The sequence below is a fragment of the Bufo bufo genome, chromosome 10 (genome assembly GCF_905171765.1).
Source record: "Bufo bufo chromosome 10, aBufBuf1.1, whole genome shotgun sequence".
Classification (NCBI taxonomy): domain Eukaryota; kingdom Metazoa; phylum Chordata; class Amphibia; order Anura; family Bufonidae; genus Bufo; species Bufo bufo.
In genome coordinates, this window is record NC_053398.1 from 87,305,266 (window position 1) to 87,327,263 (window position 21,998).

The 21,998-nt window shown below is 43.1% G+C and overlaps 1 protein-coding gene across 5 annotated transcripts in view; it reads right to left on the minus strand.

The window, feature by feature from the left end:
• Positions 1 to 1,198: 1,198 nt before the first annotated feature.
• RASGRP2 (RAS guanyl releasing protein 2) overlaps positions 1,199 to 21,998 on the minus strand; it is a 404,443-nt gene continuing 383,643 nt past the window's right edge. For all 5 annotated transcript variants that reach the window (XM_040409574.1, XM_040409572.1, XM_040409573.1 and 2 more), the window contains one exon: positions 1,199 to 1,431. The gene's annotated coding sequence lies outside the window, so the exon portion shown is untranslated. The remainder of the gene's footprint in view (positions 1,432 to 21,998) is intronic.

Sequence of the window (21,998 nt, forward strand, 5' to 3'; positions counted from 1 at the left end):
AAAGATAGTAGACATGTAAGGATCAGAAAAAATAGAGAACAATAAAAAAGGCAGGTAAGAGCCTGACTTGGTAGGACATCAGACAGGACAAATGTTCATATCATAGAAAAATGTAATTAACTTTGGGGGTCATTTACTACTCTGCAATATGCCTAAATTAGGCATTTTTCAGGTGCAGACCGTAAGTTGCGCCGATATCTGCAACTTCGCCCTGCTCACGCCAGGTCTAAAATTGTGGGCGTGACATAAGCAGAGAAGGGGACGGGCTTATAGGCCCATCTCATTTTACCATTTTCTATGCCTGTTTTAGATGTAGAAAATGGTCTAAATGTAAGACAGCTCGGAAGCTGCCTTACCTTTAGAACTGGCGTTAGTTAGACAGCACTCTAGTATCTAAGAAACAAAGGGGCACATTTATTAAGACCAGCGTTTTAGACTCTCCATAACTTTGGCGCATCCGAGTCATGATATATCGTGGAAAGTCCTCATCATTGTTTCAGGCTTTCCTGTGGGATGGGCCAACACAACTTCAAAGGTGGCTACAAAGAAGCCAGATTACCCTGTAGTACTTTAGGCACATTCCCCTGTGTGTAGGTGCCTGAACAATATGTTCTTAAATGCCAGTTTGCTGCAAAGATGGGCAATTAGCCTGTTTGACTGTTCCGTGTACTGACTTCTGCCTGAATTCTGGATTTGATCTTTCACTGCCTGACCTGACCTCTTCCTGTTCTCCGTACTGACTCTGACTCTGAGCTGCCTATTCTGACCTCAGAGTCAGACTACCTGTATTTAACGTACTCTGCTAACACTGACCTCAGCCTGTCCCTGACTATGGTTTTTCCTGTTCCCTTGGTGCCCTGCACTGGTGTCTCTTGATGCCCATGGGTCAGCAGTGAGTTGAACAGAGACTCTTCCAAGAGGTAGCAGCTTGATGGTTGCCATGCAGCAGAGTCCAGATTCCTATAGAGGGGTTAAAGAGTGAAGTCCTGGGTAGCCACCTAGCACCCTTAGGAGTAGCCCCAAATCAAATCTGCTTAAGTGAAACAGTGGATCCGCTTCATTATACTGAACATAGAAAACCTGGTTTTCTGATCCTGGTTACCTGGTATGGTATGTACTGTATGTATGTCAGCTGGTAACTTTACCATATAATCTCCAATTGCAACAGTCATATTATAACTTATAACTAAGTCAAAACTGACCTATATATTTATTTTATTAGTGATTTTTCAAGTACATCTCTTTTCAGATTTATACATGTTTTGGCAATATCTGCATTTCATCTGGAACACTGAGTCTTCTGTCCTTTAATAAATCAGAATATATTGAGAGAGTTGTGATCTTTCCTCTAGCGATGGTAAGACAACAGTGCTTTTGTAAATTTCTCACTGCAATGACTTGGACGAGTATCCATCTTAAAATTTCAGCCACCTAAAATATAAAATGTAAAGAAACGTTCATCAAAGAATCACATCAATAGATATTAGACATAATATTAGTTAAATAGCTGCAAGTACAATAGAAATATAATTGCACTCTTTATATACTAATTATAATATGCAACATGGACACATAATTAATATTTTTACACAAAAGCTCACACATAATTAATGTGTTACTTTTGCAAGCATCCCTGATACATTAGTGTACAACTGAAGCTTAAAAAAAATAATAATGCAAGGCTAAATTCACTCATCATGGATTTTTGTGCGTATAAAACTCGCATGAAATGTGCATTAAGATCCGCACATAAATCTGCCATGAAATATTATGCAGATTTTAACACAGAGTTGCAGATTTAGATACTGAGATGCAGATTTCATTGCGAGTTTTCAGATTGCAGATTTAAATTTTTTGCATTACATATTTTGGTGCAGATTCGATATTGATTAGTTAACACCCTGATGTCATTTCCTATGAAAAAAAGTCTCATGCTAATCATATCTGGGTGCCATTTTCTGTTACAATTTGTTTATGTAGCCTCTTTACGGTGACATGATAGAGATTTGCTTGTTTTGATGGTCAGTTACCCCTAGACGGACACCTTAGAACAGACAATGACTTTAGCCATTAGACTGGACCGACGTATCAGGGAGAGACAAAGAGAACGTGTTACTTTTCCACAGGAAGTAGCTAAACGCAGTTATTTCCCCTTGAGAAGCGATTTGGAGGATCGCCTAGAGGAGCCTATGCAGCTCGGAGTTACCATGAGAAATCAAAGACGTCAGAGGGGTGCCTGCTTCTTTTGTGGTGAAACTGATCATTGGTTGCGGCAATGTCCTAAACTTCCTCCTTCCAGGAGATTCCCGCCTCCTGATGCTCAAAAGGATAAGGTACTCCCCGAGGTGTTAAGAACGAAAGTATTGTTACCTGTGGTGATTTCTTTTGACACTTGTAAAGGTTCTGGGGAGGCATTAATTGATTCTGGGTTCGCTTCTAATTTTATTGACCACCAATTCGCCATTTCCCTAGGTGTGCCCATTTTGTCTCTTACCAACCCTATTCACATTATTGCTATTGATTGCACTCCTTTGGTGGGCGGGATGGTGGAATATTGTACCCCTGAGGTGACCTTGGTAGTGGGGGCTATTCATACTGAGAAGTGCTCTTTTATTATTTTGAAAAGTCTTCCTGTGGAGATAGTTCTTGGGATGCCTTGGCTTTGGGTTCATAATCCAGTTATCAACTGGTCCACGGGTGAATTAGAGAAATGGGGGGTAAATTGTGGTTCCTGCTGTCTAACTGTTGTTCAAGCTCTACGGAGTCAAGAATTCTTTCTAACTATATTAGCGATATTTCTGATGTTTTCTCCATGACCGAGGCTGACTTCCTTCCCCCTCATAGACCCTATGGTTGTGCCATCAACCTCATCCAAGTACCCTAAGGGTCGTATTTATAATTTGTCCGGTCCAGAACGACAGTCTATGAGGGATTACTTGAAGGAAAGTTTACAAAAAGGTCATATTAGACCCTCAGTTTCTCCTATGGGGGCGGGATTTTTCTTTGTGGGGAAAAAGGATGGTGGACTGAGAGCATGTATTGATTACAGGGAGTTAAATAAAATTACTATTAAGAACCAGTACTCTTTGCTGTTGATCCCTGACCTGTTTAATCAAATACTTGAAGCTCGTTGGTTCACCAAACTTGACCTTAGGGGGGCTTATAATCTTATCTGAATTAAGGAGGGGGATGAGTGGAAAACGGCCTTTAATACCCCTGAGGGTCATTATGAATATCTAGTGATGCCCTTTGGCTTAAGCAATGCATGGGCGGTTTTTCTAAATTTTGTCAATGACATCTTCAGACAATTTATTGGGAAATCCGTCATCGTCTATTTAGATGATATTCTAATTTATTCACCTGACTGGGACTCGCCTATTATACACACTAGGCAGGTACTGGTGGTTCTTCGGGAGAACCAATTATTTGTTAAGGGCGAGAAGTGTATATTTGGAGCTCAGGAAATATAATTTTTGGGATATATTCTCACAGCCCAATCCTTTAAGATGGATCCTGGGAAGGTGCAGGCTATTTGGGATTGGGTGCGACCCTCTTCTTTTAAGGCATTAGGACGCTTTTTAGGTTTTTCGAACTATTATCGAAAGTTCATCCAAAAAATTTCTGTTATCGCTAAGCCCCTCACTGATTGTGGGCAGATCTAGTCAATTGGTCGCTAGAGGCTATAGAGACTTTCGAAACACTTAAGAGGTGTTTCGTTGACGCCCAAGTTTTGGCTTAACCAGACCAAGAGAAACCTTTTGTGGTTGGGGTGGACGCCTCTGAAGATGGGGTGGGGGCTGTACTCTCCTCAGGGTCACCAACTCTCACTAACTTGAGACCGTATGCCTTCTTTTCTCGTAAGTTCTCTCCTACCGAGAGAAATTACGACATCAGAAATCGGGAATTACGCGCGAATGGGCCTTTGAGAAATGGCGTCACTTTTTGGAGGGGGCTAAGTATCGGGTCAATGTACTTACTGATCATAAGAATTTAACGTTTTTGGAGTCGGCTAAGCGTTTGAATCTCATACAGGCTAGGTGGGCATTGTTCTTTACTCGTTTTAATTTCTGCATTACTTTCAGCCAGGAAATGAAAATGTCAAGGCAGATGCCCTATCCCGAAGTTTTTGTGCCTTTCAACCTCCTGACGACCCACCAGAATCTATATTGCCGGCAGGTATCATTGTGGCCTCTGTCTCGTCTGATTTGACTACCGAGATTACTGCGGGACAACACTTGGCTCTGGTACTTTCTCCTAAAGATAATTTATTTGTCCCTGGTCATTTGCGCCTCCGACTATTAGGTTAGTGTCATAATGCTGCCTTTAGTGGTCATCCGGGCATTAACGCCACCAAGGAACTAGTTTCCAGGTTTTATTGGTGGCCCACTTTGTCCAGAGATGTCTCTTCATATGTATCCTCTTGTGAGGTTTGTGCCAGGTCCAAGACTCCTAGGTCTCGTCTGGTGGGTGAGTTGCGACCTCTACCCATCCCTAGTAGGCCTTGATCTCATGTATCCATGGACTTTATTACCGATCTTCCGATGTCTGACGGTAAGACAGTTGTATGGGTGGTGGTGGAAAGGTTTAGCAAAATGTGTCATTTTATTCCTCTGTCAAAGTTGCTCAATGCTAAAACCCTAGCCTCTCTTTTTGTTGACCACATAGTTAGTTTACACTAGGGCTGTCGAATATAATCGATGCATCGATGCATCGCGATTCGACCCCCGGCGATTCTGCATCGATGCGGTTGCTTTAAATAATCGATGCATGTTGACAGGGCCGCTGATAGGTACAGCTGGCCCAGTTGTACCGGGCCCGGCCCCCCCCCCGCTTTCTACGTTTTTTTTTTTTTTAAATCGCCGCTCAGTACTACCTGCCTGCTTGCTGTGCCTGTAGGGACTATTTCCTCTGTTTCGGGCGCGGAAGAGTATCTCTTCTCTTCTCTCTCCCGCGCCCGCTCCTCTGCTCTGCTCAGTCCCGGAATCAAGTCCCGGCCAGCTTGTCGGCTGTTTTTTTTACCGCCGCTTCCGGGTAGGTCTTCTGCGGGACTGGGCGTTCCTATTTGATTGACAGGCTTCCGACCGTCGCATACTGTGCGTCACGAGTTGCCAAAAGAAGCCGAAGACCGTGCAACATCGACTGTGTCAGGTGGGGGTCAGCGTCTGTGTCAGGTGAGGTGGCCAGGTGGGGTCAGCGTCTGTGTCAGGTGGGGGTCAGCGTCTGTGTCAGGTGAGGTGGCCAGGTGGGGTCAGCGTCTGTGTCAGGTGGGGGTCAGCATCTGTGTCAGGTGGGGGTCAGCGTCTGTGTCAGGTGGGGGTCAGCGTCTGTGTCAGGTGGGGGTCAGCGTCTGTGTCAGGTGGGGCCCCCTGATCACCCCCCTGTCATTGATTACCCCCCTGTCATTGATCAACCCCCTGTAAAGCTCCATTCAGACGTCCGCATGATTTTTACGGATCCACTGATAGATGGATCGGATCCGCAAAACGCATCCGGACGTCTGAATGAAGCCTTACAGGGGCGTGATCAATGACTGTGGTGATCACCCCATATAGACTCCCTGATCACCCCCCTGTCATTGATTACCCCCCCTGTCATTGATCAACCCCCTGTAAAGCTCCATTCAGACGTCCGCATGATTTTTACGGATCCACTGATAGATGGATCGGATCCGCAAAACGCATCCGGACGTCTGAATGAAGCCTTAAAGGGGCGTGATCAATGACTGTGGTGATCAAAGCTGCATTGACGGATCCGTTCTTCCGATCTGCGCAGACCTTTAAATCTGTGAAAAAAATAAACACCGGATCCGTTTTTCCAGATGACACCGGAGAGACAGATCCGGTATTTCAATGCATTTGTCAGACGGATCCGCCTGACAAATGCATCCGTTTGCGTCCAGATTGCCGGAATCCTCTGAAAAACAAGGGGACTTGGGTAATAATCTTGATGCATCGTGATGCATCGCCGAATCGAATCGAATTGAATCGTGGACTTGATAATCGTAATCGCATCGAATCGTGAGACGAGTGAAGATGCGCAGCCCTAGTTTACACGGTCTACCAGAGAATATTGTTTCTGATAGAGGCGTTCAGTTTGTTTAAAAATTTTGGAGGGTTTTTTTACCATAAATCTAATGTTTCTCTGTCGTTTTCTTTGGCCTTCCATCCTGAGACCAACGGTCAAACTGAACGTCTAAATCAGTCCCTGGAACAATATTTAAGGTGTTATGTCTCTAACAACCAACATAGTTGGGCAAAATGTCTATCCATGGCAGAATTCGCCATTAACAATCAGATGAACTTGTCTACCGGTATGTCTCCTTTTTTTTGTAATGTGGGGTTTCATCTGCGATTTTGCTCATTTTCGCCGACTTCTTCCCAGGTTCCGGGGGCTGATGTTGTGGTTAAAGAACTGTGCACAGTCTGGGCCAGGTTCTGTCGAACCTGAGGAAAGCCCAGGAGGTTCAGAAAGTTAATGCGGACAAAAGGCGTTCTCAAGGTGTAAATTTTGGGTTGGGAGACAAGGTGTGGTTGTCCACCAAGAATTTGCGTCTTAAAGGTAATCTGTCACCTGGTTTGAGCATATTAAGGTATTACTATTGCCATGTACAATAAAATACATTATTTCTTGCTGTAGTCTTCATTTTTTGTTTCATGGTTTCATTAGCGATAAAATCCACTTTTTATGTTATGCAAATGAGTGTTCAAGGAGCCCAGAGGGGCGTTATTATCCTTCTCTGGAGCCCAGTAACTCACCCATAGAGCCCAAGCACGCCTCTTCCAGCAAAAGTAACTGTCCACAACCGAACTCTTTGCCGCCGCCCCCTCCACTATGTGAAATCTCACGCAGGCGCAGTACCACGGACTGCCTGCACAATGTAGAAGCTCCTGAGGGCAACAGCTTCAAATGTGTCACTGGGCATATTTGCTCCTGATGAAGGGGAAACCTTGATCCCCGAAACGCGTTGAGCCATATATTATACAATCATCTCATTCACTGAGATTCTACACATGATCCTGGCCAGGGGGAAACCGTCACAGGTGTTATGTGCTTATCCTGCTGACGACACCCCAGTGAAGTAAATGCCTCACTAGATGTTTCCATCCATTTTATCTCTTATCTCTTGTTTTTAACCTCTTGTTTTTAATCTCCTGCTGATACCGTTAGCAGGAAGTGAACTTTATCTGTCTATCGGTTTCAATCTACCTTGTACTTTTTAATCTACCTTGTACTTTTATTTTATTTCACTTTATATTGTGTACTATTATATCACCAAGACATTACATTCTCTACCCACTCCTAGCTTGGTTTGGTGCTTTCGTACGTTTCTCGACCTCCCTTGGTCAGTTGAACTCCGTTCAATTGACCTCCCCCCCTTGTGTATCTCATTTTCACATAGAGTGCCTTCACTGGACACTTCTTTAGCTGCCTTCCTTGCGATACTCGGACCTACTGTACCACCACTGTCGGCGCCTACTTTCCCACACTCTGGGGATTTCTCCAGATCTTTGAGTGGTTGAATAAACTTCCCTTTTTCTTCCCATTAACAAGGAAGGGGGGAGGACCCGGCAGTGCGCACTTTCTCAGCGCGGCCAGCGTCCTTCATCCCCTAGGCAACGAGCAGGGGCAGTAATGAGTGCCGACGGTGATGAGTCGGCGCTCAGAGTAGTGGCTGGGGCTGAAGCAGGGTCATGTGACGCTGGCCATGTCACGTGACCATTCAGTTTGGCCTATTTAACAGGCACCTTGTTGGACACAAGTTGCCTGTGATTGGTCTTTATACTCACAAGCGTATTTCCTGCATGTGTGTTTGTGTAACTTGACCTCGGCTTGTGTTTAACTCCTGATATCGTGTTATTCCTCTGTACTGATGTGATCTCCTGGCTTCTAACCTCAGTTTGTATTTTCACCTCGATTCTGCATTATCCCTATGTACTGACGTGACCTCCTGGTACTTGACCTCGGCTCCATTTTGTCCCGTTTTTGTCTACGGTGTGTTATTGCTTGTTTGGTTTCTACCCAGCTTGCAAGTTTATGATTCTGTCTTTGTCTCTTTTTTTCTCCACTTTGTTCCCTCCCTATAAGCCCCTGCACATACTTAAGCTAGCGACTGCCGTCCAGTTGTGCACCGTCGGTTAGGAGGGATAATGCAAGTAGGTAGGGATAGCGGTGTGGGCAGAGCTCAGGGCTGCACTTATCCCTACCTCTTGTGACAATTATGGTGCAAATCTGCACAAAATCTGCAAATTAATGAACATGCTTCAATATGGTACATATTGGCAGACAGACAGCAGCAGTGCCATTATGGTGGCAGTGGCATGATGGAAGCAGCAGCCATACGGAACATGATGGTAGACATCATGTTTTGGACACTGGCGGAGGGCAATTTGGGCCATTTGGGTGTCACCATGCTCCATGTGGCACTGAAAACCCAGAGCATACTGGGCCAGTTCAGGCTACTGTTCTAGACTGCCTGCCTACAAGTTCATGGGGTCAGGGAACGGAGTATGTGCTGTAGACAAGCCAGAGTCTAGACAGGACTGAACCTGGGTGTTAAGATAGGAAATCTCTGCTTGCTGATTTGCCAGGTGTGACAGATAAAAAATAAAATGTTCATTCATGTTGAGGAGACTGAACTGGCTGCTAATGTGGCTTCTTCTGCTTGTTGCAGTGGAGAGTGAGGCAGGAGGATTGGTGGGGCCGAGAAGGGACTCCCTTTGAGATATTCTGGCGGAAGGCGTCTGCTTTGATTAGGAGTGTCTGACAGCATGGCTATCCGATAATCATCAGACTGCTTGATGTCAATTAGAGATCAGCGAATCAAAGCTGACGAAGTAGAATTCGATCCGAATTTCAGGAAAAATTTGATTTGCAACTAATGCGAATTTCCTCGCTCTTCGTGGTAACGAATCACATGTTTTCTTAAAATGGCGGCTAAAATGGCGGTTACACGTGTGAGGACATGGGGCAAAGAACTCTGGTAAGGTGGGATGACCCATAATGCCATGCATGCAGCCAATCAGAAGCCAGACAGCTTTGTAATGTCACAGCCCTAAAAATACGACGGCCATCTTGGATTCAGACATTCGGAGTGCAAGGACAGATGTAAAAAGGCGATAGGGACAGCAATTGGAAAAACTTTATAGTGACAAAAAAAACTGAATTATAATGCAGGGAGAGACGTCAAAAGGCGCTATGGACAGTGCTAGAAAAGCAATTTACAAGTGCAGGAAAATATTATTTAGGGATCCAAATTGCTATTATACAGCTCTGACATTCCAGCTATTTGTTCTTGGGGTGCAAGTGCTATGTTGAAAAGCCTTTAGTGGCTTATATCTGTGGGGAAAAAAATATATATATGCAGTTCACTTCTGCAGTTATATGTGGTGAAAGCGTTTAGTGAAGTATTTCAGTACAAAAAGAAAAATATATACGCAGTTCACTTCTGCAGCTATATGTGGTGAAAGCATTTAGTGGCATATTTCAGTACAAATAGAAAAATATATTCTCGGTTCGCTTCTGCAGCTATATGTGGTAAAAGCGTTTAGTGGCTTATATCTGTGGGAAAAAAATATATATATACGCAGTTCACTTCTGCAGTTATATGTGCTAAAAGCGTTTAGTGGCGTATTTCAGTAAAAAAAGAAAAATATATACACAGTTCACTTCTGGAGCTATATGTGGTGAAAGCGTTTAGTGGTGTATTTCAGTACAAAAAGAAAAATATATACACAGTTCACTTCTGCAGCTATATGTGGTGAAAGGGTTTAGTGACGTATTTCATTACAAAAAGAAAAATATATTCTCAGTTTACTTCTGTAACTATATGTGGTAAAAGCGTTTAGTGGCGTATTTCAGTAGAAAAAGAAAAATATATACGCAGTTCACTATTGCAGCTATATGTGGAGAAAGCGTTTAGTGGCGTATTTCATTACAAAAAGAAAAATATATTCTCTGTTCACTTCTGCAGTTATATGTGGTGAAAGCGTTTAGTGGCATATTTCAGTACAAAAAGAATATATATAAGCACTTCACTGTTGCAGTTATTTGTGGTGAAAGCGTTTAGTGGCCTATTTCAGTAGTGTTGAGCGCGAATATTCGAATTGCGAATTTTTTTCTCGAATATCGCAATTTCGAGATTTCGCGAATATTTAGAATATCGTTCTATATATTCGCGAAATCGAATATTCGTTTTTTTTCTTTTTTTTTTATTATATTTTTTTCTTTCCCACTTCCCTAAAGTTGTTCTTACCTGTCCTTTGGATTCCTGGCTTCCTGGCTGCTCCAGTCAGTGGCGTTTTCAACTTACTGCTATATTCCATATTAGCTAAATTACAATCTAATCTATATGTGTATTTTACGAAATTTCGCAATAGTCGCAATTGCGATGCGAGTAATATAACACGAAATATTCGCATGAAGATTTCAACTTAGCACTGCTATACACTGCGTGCAGAATTATTAGGCAAATGAGTATTTTGACCACATCATCCTCTTTATGCATGTTGTCTTACTCCAAGCTGTATAGGCTCGAAAGCCTACTACCAATTAAGCATATTAGGTGATGTGCATTTCTGTAATGAGAAGGGGTGTGGTCTAATGACATCAACACCCTATATCAGGTGTGCATAATTATTAGGCAACTTCCTTTCCTTTGGCAAAATGGGTCAAAAGAAGGACTTGACAGGCTCAGAAAAGTCAAAAATAGTGAGATATCTTGCAGAGGGATGCAGCACTCTTAAAATTGCAAAGCTTCTGAAGCGTGATCATCGAACAATCAAGCGTTTCATTCAAAATAGTCAACAGGGTCGCAAGAAGCGTGTGGAAAAACCAAGGCGCAAAATAACTGCCCATGAACTGAGAAAAGTCAAGCGTGCAGCTGCCAAGATGCCACTTGCCACCAGTTTGGCCATATTTCAGAGCTGCAACATCACTGGAGTGCCCAAAAGCACAAGGTGTGCAATACTCAGAGACATGTCCAAGGTAAGAAAGGCTGACACACAAGCTGAAACGTCAAGACTGGGCCAAGAAATATCTCAAGACTGATTTTTCTAAGGTTTTATGGACTGATGAAATGAGAGTGAGTCTTGATGGGCCAGATGGATGGGCCCGTGGCTGGATTGGTAAAGGGCAGAGAGCTCCAGTCCGACTCAGATGCCAGCAAGGTGGAGGTGGAGTACTGGTTTGGGCTGGTATCATCAAAGATGAGCTTGTGGGGCCTTTTCGGGTTGAGGATGGAGTCAAGCTCAACTCCCAGTCCTACTGCCAGTTTCTGGAAGACACCTACCAAGCAGTGGTACAGGAAGAAGTCTGCATCCTTCAAGAAAAACATGATTTTCATGCAGGACAATGCTCCATCACACGCGTCCAAGTACTCCACAGCGTGGCTGGCAAGAAAGGGTATAAAAGAAGAAAATCTAATGACATGGCCTCCTTGTTCACCTGATCTAAACCCCATTGAGAACCTGTGGTCCATCATCAAATGTGAGATTTACAAGGAGGGAAAACAGTACACCTCTCTGAACAGTGTCTGGGAGGCTGTGGTTGCTGCTGCACGCAATGTTGATGGTGAACAGATCAAAACACTGACAGAATCCATGGATGGCAGGCTTTTGAGTGTCCTTGCAAAGAAAGGTGGCTATATTGGTCACTGATTTGTTTTTGTTTTGTTTTTGAATGTCAGAAATGTATATTTGTGAATGTTGAGATGTTATATTGGTTTCACTGGTAAAAATAAATAATTGAAATGGGTATTTATTAGTTTTTTGTTAAGTTGCCTAATAATTATGCACAGTAATAGTCACCTGCACACACAGATATCCCCCTAAAATAGCTAAAACTAAAAACAAACTAAAAACTACTTCCAAAAATATTCAGCTTTGATATTAATGAGTTTTTTGGGTTCATTGAGAACATGGTTGTTGTTCAATAATAAAATTAATCCTCAAAAATACAACTTGCTTAATAATTCTGCACTCCCTGTACTCCATATTCTAGCCTAATATGGAATATAGCTGTGCTAAGTTAGCACTGCTATATTCCATATTAGGCTAGAATATGGAGTATAGCAGTGCTAAGTTGAAATCTTCATGCGAATATTTCGTGTTATATTAGTCGCATCGCAATTTTGACTTTTTCAAATGTTCTTAATATTGCTCTAACTTCGTCTTTTAGAAATTTCGTAATATTGCTCTAACTTCGTCTCTTAGAATATTACGAATATTCTAAAAGACGAAGTTAGAGCAATATTACGAAATTTCGTAAAATACACATATAGATTGTAATTTAGCTAATATAGTGCTATAATCCCTTTTTTTTCCTGTAATTTTTTTTTGCCTCTTCTGAACTTAAGTTTTGTAAAATATGTACACTATTAAAAATTATTACTATAGCAGTATATTAGCTTAAATACAATCTATGTGTATTTTACGAAATTTCGTAATATTGCTCTAACTTCGTCTTTTAGAATATTACGAATATTCTAAAAGACGAAGTTAGAGCAATATTAAGAACATTTGCAAAAGTCGAAATTGCGATGCGAGTAATATAACACGAAATAGTCGCATGAAGATTTCAACTTAGCACAGCTATATTCCATATTCTAGCCTAATATGGAATATAGCAGTGCTAACTTAACACAGCTATATTCCATATTAGGCTAGAATATGGAATATAGCAGTGCTAAGTTTAAATCTTCATGCGACTATTTCGTGTTATATTACTCGCATCGCAATTTCGACTTTTGCAAATGTTCTTAATATTGCTCTAACTTCGTCTTTTAGAATATTCGCAATATTCTAAGAGACGAAGTTAGAGCAATATTACGAAATTTCGTAAAATACACATATTAGCCTAGCCATAGTCATTAGCATAGGAACGTTGCCTTATACTATCAAGATAAATTTTCGCAATATGCGAAAAAATAATTTCGCGATAATTGGAATAATTGCGAATATTCGATTTCGACGAATATAACACGAATATTCATGCGAATATTCGCGAAATATCGCGAAATCGAATATGGCACCTCCCGCTCATCACTATATTTCAGTACAAAAAGAAAAATATATGCGCATTTCACTGTTGCAGTTATATGTGGTGAAAGATTTTAGTGGCCAATTTCAGTACAGAAAGAAAAATATATATGCACTGCACTGTTGCAGTTATTTGTAGTGAAAGCGTTTAGTGGCCTATCAGCACAAAAATAAAAATATATTCTCAGTTCACTTCTGCAGTTATATGTGTTGAAAGCGTTTAGTGGCCTATTTCAGTACAAAAAGAAAAATATATACGCATTTCACTGTTGCTGTTATTTGTGGTAAAAGCGTTTAGTGGCCTATTTCAGTACAACATTTAAAATATATACGCATTTGACTGTTGCAGTTATTTCTGGTGAAAGCATTTAGTGGCCTATTTCAGTACAAAAAAAAATGTATATACATTTCACTGTTGCAGTTATTTGCGGTGAAAGCGTTTAGTGGCTTATTTCAGTACAGAAAGAAAAATATATACGCACTTCACTGTTGCAGTTATTTGTGGGGAAAGCATTTAGTAGCCTATTTCAGTTCAGAAAGAAACATACATACACACTTGAATATTTCAGTTATTTGTGGTGAAAACATTTAGTGGCCTATTTTAGTACAAAAATAAAAATATAAAGGCACCTTACTGTTGCAATCTTTTGTGGTAAAAGTGTTTAGTGGCCTATTTCAGTACAAAAAGAAAAATATATACGCATTTCACTGTAGCACTTATTTGTGGTGAAAGCATTTGGTGACCTATTTCAGTACTAAAATGAAAAACTAATCTCAGTTCACTTCTGCAGTTATATGTGTTGAAAGCCTTTAGTGGCCTATTTTAGTACAAAAAGATAAACATATACGCATGTCCCTGTTGCAGTTATTTGTGGTGAAAGCATTTAGAGGCCTATCTTAGCACAAAAATAAAAATATATTCTCAGTTCACTTCTGCAGTTATATGTGTTGAAAGCGTTTAGTGGCCTATTTCAGTACAAAAATAAAAATATATACGCATTTCACTTTTGCAGTTATTTGTGGTGAAAGCGTTTAGTGGCCTATTTCAGTATAGAAAGAAAAATATATACGCACTTCACTGTTGCAGTTATTTGCGGTGAAAGCATTCGGTGGCCTATTTCAGTACAAAAATATAAATATATTCTCAGTTCACTTCTGCAGTTATATCTGTTGAAAGCGTTTAGTGGCCTATTTCAGTTCAAAAATAAAAATATATACTGTACGCACTTCAGTGTTGCAGTTATTTGTGGTGAAAGAGTTTATTGGCCTATTTCAGTACAAAAAGAAAAATAAATATACGCATTTCTCTGTTGCAGTTATATGTGGTGAAAGCGTTTATTGACCTATTTCAGTACAAAAATATTAATATATACGCACTTCACTGTTGCAGTTATTTGCGGTGAAAGCGTTTAGTGGCCTATTTCAGTACAAAAATAAAAAAGTACTCTCAGTTGACTTCTGCAGTTTTATGTGTTGAAAGCTTTTAGTGGCCTATTTCAGTACAAAAATAAAAATATATACGCATTTAACCGTTGCAGTTATTTGTGGTGAAAGCGTTTAGTGGCCTACTGTATTTCAGTTCAGAAAGAAAAATATATACACACTTCACTGTTTCAGTTATTTGTGGTGATAGCGTTTAATGGCCTATTTCAGTACAAAAAATATATATATACGCATTTCACTATAGCAGTTATTTGTGGTGAAAGCTTTTGGTGGCCTATTTCAGTACAAAAATGAAAAACTATTCTCAGTTCACTTCTGCAGTTATATGTGTTATAAGCGTTTAGTGGCCTATTTAAGTACAAAAAGAAAAATTTGTACTGCATTTCACTGTTGCAGTTATTTGTAGTGAAAGGGTTTAGTGGCCTATTTCAGTACAAAAAGAAAAATATATACGCAATTCACTGTTGCAGTTATTTGTGGTGAAAGCGTTTAGTGGCCTATCTCAGCACAAAAATAAAAATATATTCTCAGTTCACTTCTGCAGTTGTATGTGTTTAAAGCGTCTAGTGGCCTACTATATTTCAGTTCAGAAAGAAAAATATATACACACTTCACTGTTTCAGTTATTTGTGGTGAAAGCGATTAGTGGCCTATTTCAGTTCAAAAAGAAAAATATATACGCATTTAACTATAGCAGTTATTTGTGGTGAAAGCTTTTGGTGGCTTATTTCAGTACAAAAATGAAAAACTATTCTCAGTTCACTTCTGCAGTTATATGTGTTATAAGCGTTTAGTGGCCTATTTTAGTAGAAAAAGAAAAATTTGTACTGCATTTCACTGTTGCAGTTATATGTGTTGAAAGTGCTTAGTGGCTTATTTCAGTACAAAAATAAAAATATATACGCATTTCACTGTTGCAGTTATTTGTGGTGAAAGCATTTAGTGGCCTATTTTAGTACAAAATAAAAAAATATTCTCAGTTCAGTTCTGCATTTGTATGTGTTTAAAGCGTCTAGTGGCCTATTTCAGTTTAAAAAGAAAAATGTATACGCACTTCACTGTTGCAGTTATTTGTGGTGAAAGCTTTTAGTGTCCTATTTCAGTTCAAAAATAAAAATGTATACGCACTTTAATGTTGCAGTTATTTGTGGTGAAAGCATTTAGTAGCCTATTTCAGTACAAAAAGAAAAATATATTCATCATCTTTAGGGGTGTTTTAATTTGCTTTTAATTTATATAGTTCAGCTAAAAGTATGTCAAACAGAGAAGTACCAGGCCATACACAGAGGAGTGGCAAAGGCCTAAATGTTTCTGGCGCAGGCAGATGTCGCAGCAGAGTAAGGGGGCGTGGCAGCAGGAGTCGCAGCGAGAGGACTGAACTCCCGGTGTCATCTAGCAGTCATGTCTTGACCAGCAACCCAGAGGTTCTTGATTGGTTAACTCGGTCATCCACTTTATCCCAAGTGACATCAGACACACCCAGCCAACAGTTGGTGGGTTCGTCAGACACAACCCTTAGATGGCATGGCCCGGGAGCAGGCCCTGTGCCCTCACCTGTCCTCAACCTGCCTCTGTCCTTTGCTGTTTCCTCGGCCACAGAAGCTTTGTATGCTGTGGGCTTAGCTCCACTATACAGCGAGAAAGAGCTATGAGCAGGTGCTGCGAGCAGTCAGGCTCCTGACCCAGAGACCTTTGAGGAGGACATCAGTGATGTGCAGATACTACTCGATGATGATGAAGCCGATCACACTTGGGAGCAGGGTGCAGAAGGGGCTTCATCATCATCAGGAGAAGAGGATGGCAGCTTGCCCGTGAGACAGCGGTTGAGCCAGCAAGGTGGTAGCATGGCTGGGAGTCAGCAGGGTGGCAGCAGTGGGAGGTCGGGACCCAAACGTGCCCAAAGTAGACCACCTGCTTTGCAGTAGCCTACCTGCCCGGGAAGTAGTGGTGCAGGGGTCCAGGGAGGCAGCGGCGGTAGCAGTCAGTCAGTGCAGACTGTTGGGGAGAAAATCACCTACTCAGTGGTGTGGAAGTTTTTGTTAAGCCGCCGGAGAAGGTTAACATGGCCATATGTAGAATATGTGGGCAGAAGGTTAAGCGTGGCCCTGCGTCAACATATGCAGCATCACCATAATGTGGCCTGGGAGAACCATGGCTCCGATGTGGTGGTCCGAAGCATCACCTAGTGGCACCTCAGCTGAAGAGAGCTGTCTGTCATTCCCATCGTCTGCTGGTCCAGATGCTCCTGCTCCTCCTCCTCCTAGTCAGTCATTCTGTCAGCAATCGATCACCGAAGCGATTGCCAAGAGACAGCAGTATGCTTGCACTCATCCAACGGCGCAGAAGCTGAATATGCTCCTGTCCAGGTTGCTGGTGCTGCAGTCCCTTCCTTTCCAAGTGGTGGACTCTGCACCTTTCAGAGAACTAATGGCTTGTGCCGAGCCGAGGTGGAGAGTCCCAAGCCGTAATTTATTTGCAAAAAAGGCAGTACCAGCCCAGCACTAATATGTAGAACAGAAGGTGGGTCAGTCCTTGAGCCTGTCGGTGTCTGCCAAAGTGCACAGCAGAGCCAATGTGTGGAGCTGTAAGTATGGTCAGGGTCAGTACATGTCCTTTACGGCCCACTGGGTGAATGTGGTTCCTGCACAGCCACACCAGCAACTTGGCCAGGCCACGCTGCCTCCACATTGTCACGCCGTTGGTCCTGCTACAATGTCGGCCTCTGCCTCTGCCTCCTCATCCTCAACCATGTCCTCAGCCTCCACTGCAGGGACAAGTCACAATGCCCCTACAGCATACCACATGTGCAGGGCACGCTGGTGTCACGCTGTTCTGCACCTCGTTTCTCTGGGCGAACGGAGTCACACAGGGAAGAAACTGCTCTGTGTCCTTCGTAAAGAAATTGAATCCTGGCTTTCTCTCTGACAACTCAAAATCGGAACCATGGTGACTGACAACGGGAAGAACATTGTGTTGGCGCTGTGTCAAGAAGGGCTGAGCCATGCGCCCTGCATGGCACATGTGTTCAAGCGGTTCCTGAAGTCTTCTACCCATCTGCAAGACATCCTAAAAATGGGCAGGAAACTTTTCATGCACTTCAGCCACTCGTACAACGCAAAGCACACCCTCCTTGAGCTGCAGCGGCAGAACGGCATCCCCAACATAGGCTAATTTGCGACATTTCCACCCGTTGGAATTCCACTCTTCATATGTTGGACCGACTAGACGAACAGAGAAAAGCCATCAACGATTTCTTGATGATAAAAGCGGATAGGAGTACTCCCCTGTGTAACTTCGATGTCAGCCAGTGGCAGCTCATGCGTAACACCTTCTATTTGCTCAGGCCCTTTGAGGACACCACGTTATTTGTTAGTTGCCAGGACTATGGAATGAACAACGTCATTACACTGCTTCATGTCCTGGAACAGATGGCGGTAACAATGGCTGGTCAGGGAACAGGAGACAAGGCTCTGGGGCTCTTACCCATGTAACAACTGTCAGGCGTGTAGATATATGGTTCGGACCTCCACATTTATGGACTCTGAGGGTCTACGGGATTATCATATTGTACATCATATCACATGCAGAACTGCATCTGTGATATACCTGATTACATGTCCCTGCAATCTCCTGTATGTTGGGATGACTACTAGGGAGTTGCGTTTTAGGGTATTTGAACATGCAAGTAAGATCCGCCAAGCAGCTGCCACTGAGTATGACGAGTTGACCCAATTTCAACCTATAGCCCTACACTTTAGGGATAAACACAATTGTGACCCCCGATGTTTACAGGTTAGGGGCATAGACAGGGTCTGATATTAAGAAGCATCTCCTGCAGCTGGAGACAAAATGGATGTTCTACTTAAAGGGCTTCTGTCACCCCACTAAAGTCTTTTTTTTTTTTTGGGCTAGTTAAATTACTTATACTGCGATATATGAAAATATAATGGTCTTACTTACTTTGCTTCAGCAGTTTCTTATAAAAACAAACTTTTATAATATGTAAATTAGGTCTCTACCAGCAAGTAGGGCGTCTACTTGCTGGTAGCCGCCGCAAAAAACCACCCCCTCGTCGTGTTGATTGACAGGGCCAGCCGCGATCTCCTCCTCCGGCCGGCCCTGTCAGCATTTCAAAAATCGTGCGCCTGTGTTCATTCGGCGCAGGCGCTCTGAGATGAGGAGGCTCGCCTCCTCAGCACTCCCTCAGTGCGCCTGCGCCAATGACGTCTTCTCTTTCTGTGATGTCATCGGCGCAGGCGCACTGAGGGAGTTCTGAGGAGGCGAGCCTCCTCAACTCAGAGCGCCTGCGCCGAATGAACACAGGCGCGCGATTTTTGAAATGCTGACAGGGCCGGCCGGAGGAGGAGATCGCGGCTGGCCCTGTCAATCAATGCGACGAGGGGGCGGTTTTTTGCGGCGGCTACCAGCAAGTAGATGCCCTACTTGCTGCTAGAGACCTAATTTACATATTATAAAAGTTTGTTTTTATAAGAAACTGCTGAAGCAAAGTAAGACCATTATATTTTCATATATCGCAGTATAAGTAATTTAACTAGCCCAAAAAAAAAAAAAAGACTTTAGTGGGGTGACAGAAGCCCTTTAAGAGCGAGATCCCTAGAGGTTTAAACGAGACAGTTAGCTTCAAGTCTTTTCTATAAATCGTGTTTTTTTACTTTTATTGTTGGTTGTCCCTTTTTTATGTATTTTGTCATTTATGTTTTGCTTTATACATGTTTAGTGTGTTACCTTAGTGTCATTGCTTACACATACCATTCTTGTTTCACCCGCACTTTAGTTATTATGTGATCTGGCTGCCTGTATTTTACGTGATGGCCACAATAGTTACTAGTGTCTGTTATGTGTGACCTTATTGATCCTTTACATGTGTGCAATACATATACTTATATGTCACTATGGGCGAATTTACAGTTCCCCCATTAATATGCGGTTTTACACTCAGTGTTTTATGACACCTTTTCCTTGTTAATTTGGTATATGTGAGGGTGGGGGTTCACGGTCCTGCTACACGGGGTGCCCCATCCCCTTTACCTTGTGCCTTCGTGTTACTGTATATTTATTATTTTTCGCCCTAATAAACTACATATATTTTATATAAGTGTTCTCTCATTCTTCAATGGGGTTATTGGTCTCTCTTCTCTTGTTGGTTTCAGTATATTATACTAGACCCCAGTGTATTTTTTATACCTTATTAGAGTTTTTCTTATAGGTTGGTCTAACAGGAGACAAGGCGCCTAGATCTAACGGCTCATGTGAGGAGCTGAACTGGAAGGGGAGGAGGACATTGGAGCACAGGCAATGTGTAGCCAAATGGGTGGTTTTTCTACTCAGCTGACAGGAGAGAAGGAGTTACAGAGCGATGAGGAAGACGAGACAGAGGACCCAAACACACAGTGGCAGTATGCGGTAGAAATGGAGACAAGGAGTCCCTCCGAGTCACTTGCGCAAATGACCCGATGCATGTTCACTTGCTTGCGTGCGTAGTGACAGTCGAATTGTCACCATTCAGCAGAGGGATGACTTCTGGCTCTCCACCTTGTTGAATCTTTGCTACCGGTGCAGAATGGGGGCCTTTTTTACACCCACTGAGAGGGAGGACAAATTGAACTAATACAGACATCCTATGTAGTCAGTTGGCCGCTGCCTATCTGCGCCATCGTCCATCCTCTCGCAGGTCTGACCAGGGGGGCCTTCTGCACTCACGTTTCGCTGCCATGGCAGCTGGGGAGGGGTGGGGTGGCAGGAGAAGTACCAGCTCCATCAGCAGCAGCTTGAGTCTACAGACACTGATGAGTAGCTTTCTTCACCCACATAGTGAAGAAACTACTCACCAGCAACAGCAGGTAGACCTGGAGCAGCAGGTGGTGGCATACTCGGACAGCACCCTGCCAACCTACATTGAAGATCCGCTGGACTACTGGGCAGCCAAACTGGATTTGTGGCTGCAGCTAGCAGAGTTTCCCCTGGAAAAGCTGTCTTGCCCAGCCAGTAGTGTGGCATCAGAGCGGATGTTTAGTGCAGCGGGGGTCATAGTTACCCCAAGGAGAACTCGCCTGTCCACCATAAATGTGGTGTGGGGATTCGCTCTGGTAGTTAGGACTAGCGGATACAGTATAGAGGCAAAGTACACAGTTCTTGAATCAAACAGCGGTGTTTATTCATACATTGGTGTATAACAAAATACAGATAAGGTGTATCACAAAACGCAGGTGGCTTGGTGTTTGTTCACACACAAGGAAAGTCCATAAAAAATAAAAGCCACCTTTTCTCCTAGGTGATAATTCACACCCTAATAGCAGTACAGTCTCATCAAGTCCATAGGCGGCCTGTTCGCCTTCAGAGGGGCCTGAGTCCTCCAGCCTTTCTCAAACCTCAAATCCCAGCACAGCCCTCAGTTCACAGCACACAGACTCCTGAACTTCACTGTCAGAGGGAAGTAAATCCACCACACCTGGCAGTGCTGGCTGGTTTTTATGCCTGGCAAAACCCAGCCTGGAACATGGGGAGTAGTCACCCACCCAGATATTTGACTACTCCCAGTAAGAGCCGTCCAGGATTAGCTATGACAGCCATGCTAAATCTCCTGGTTTCAATTAGCAATAGCTGCTGCTGACACATAAAATACCGGCTCTTACTTCACCGAGGCCAGGAACCTTGGTGACACATTGGTTCCATCCAAGATGATTCCAGTTACCTCCTTACAGTAGAGAGACTGACCTTTGTCAAGATGAATCAGGTGTGGATCAGCCAGGATTTCAACCCACCAATGCATGATGCATCTGATTAGATTATCCATGCCGCCTCACCCTAACCTTGAAAAAAGAGACCGGTTTCTTCTTGCTACCTGCCTCAGCTACTACTCTGATGCTGCCACCCGCCTGATGCCACACATCTGATGCCAAGTGCTCCTTCTTTCGCCCACCTGTGTCAGCGGGTACTGGTATTGCCAACTGGTATTGCCACCCACTGCCCCACTCTGTCACCGGGTCACTTTGTGGTCGCCTGATGCTGCTGCTGCCATCTCCACACTATGTCACCTTCACACACTGTGGTCTCCTGATGCTTCTGCTGCCATCTCCACATTACGTCACCTTCACACTCTGTGTTATCCTGATGCTGCTGCTGCCATATCCACACTATGTCACCTTGCCACTCTGTGGTATCCTGATGCTGCTGCTGCTATCACCACACTATGTTACCTATCCACTCTGTGGTATCCTGATGCTGCTGCTGCCATATCCACACTATGTCACCTTGCCACTCTGTGGTAACCTGATGCTGCTGCCGCCATCTCTACACTATGTTACCTTGCCACTCTGTGGTATCCTGATGCTTCTGATGCCATCTCCACACTATGTCACCTTGCCACTCTGTGGTATCCTGATGCTGCTGCCATCTCCACACTATGTCACCTTGCTACTCTGTGGTATCCTGATGCTGCTGCTGCCATCTCCACACTATGTCACCTTGCCACTCTGTGGTATCCTGATGCTGCTGCTGCTA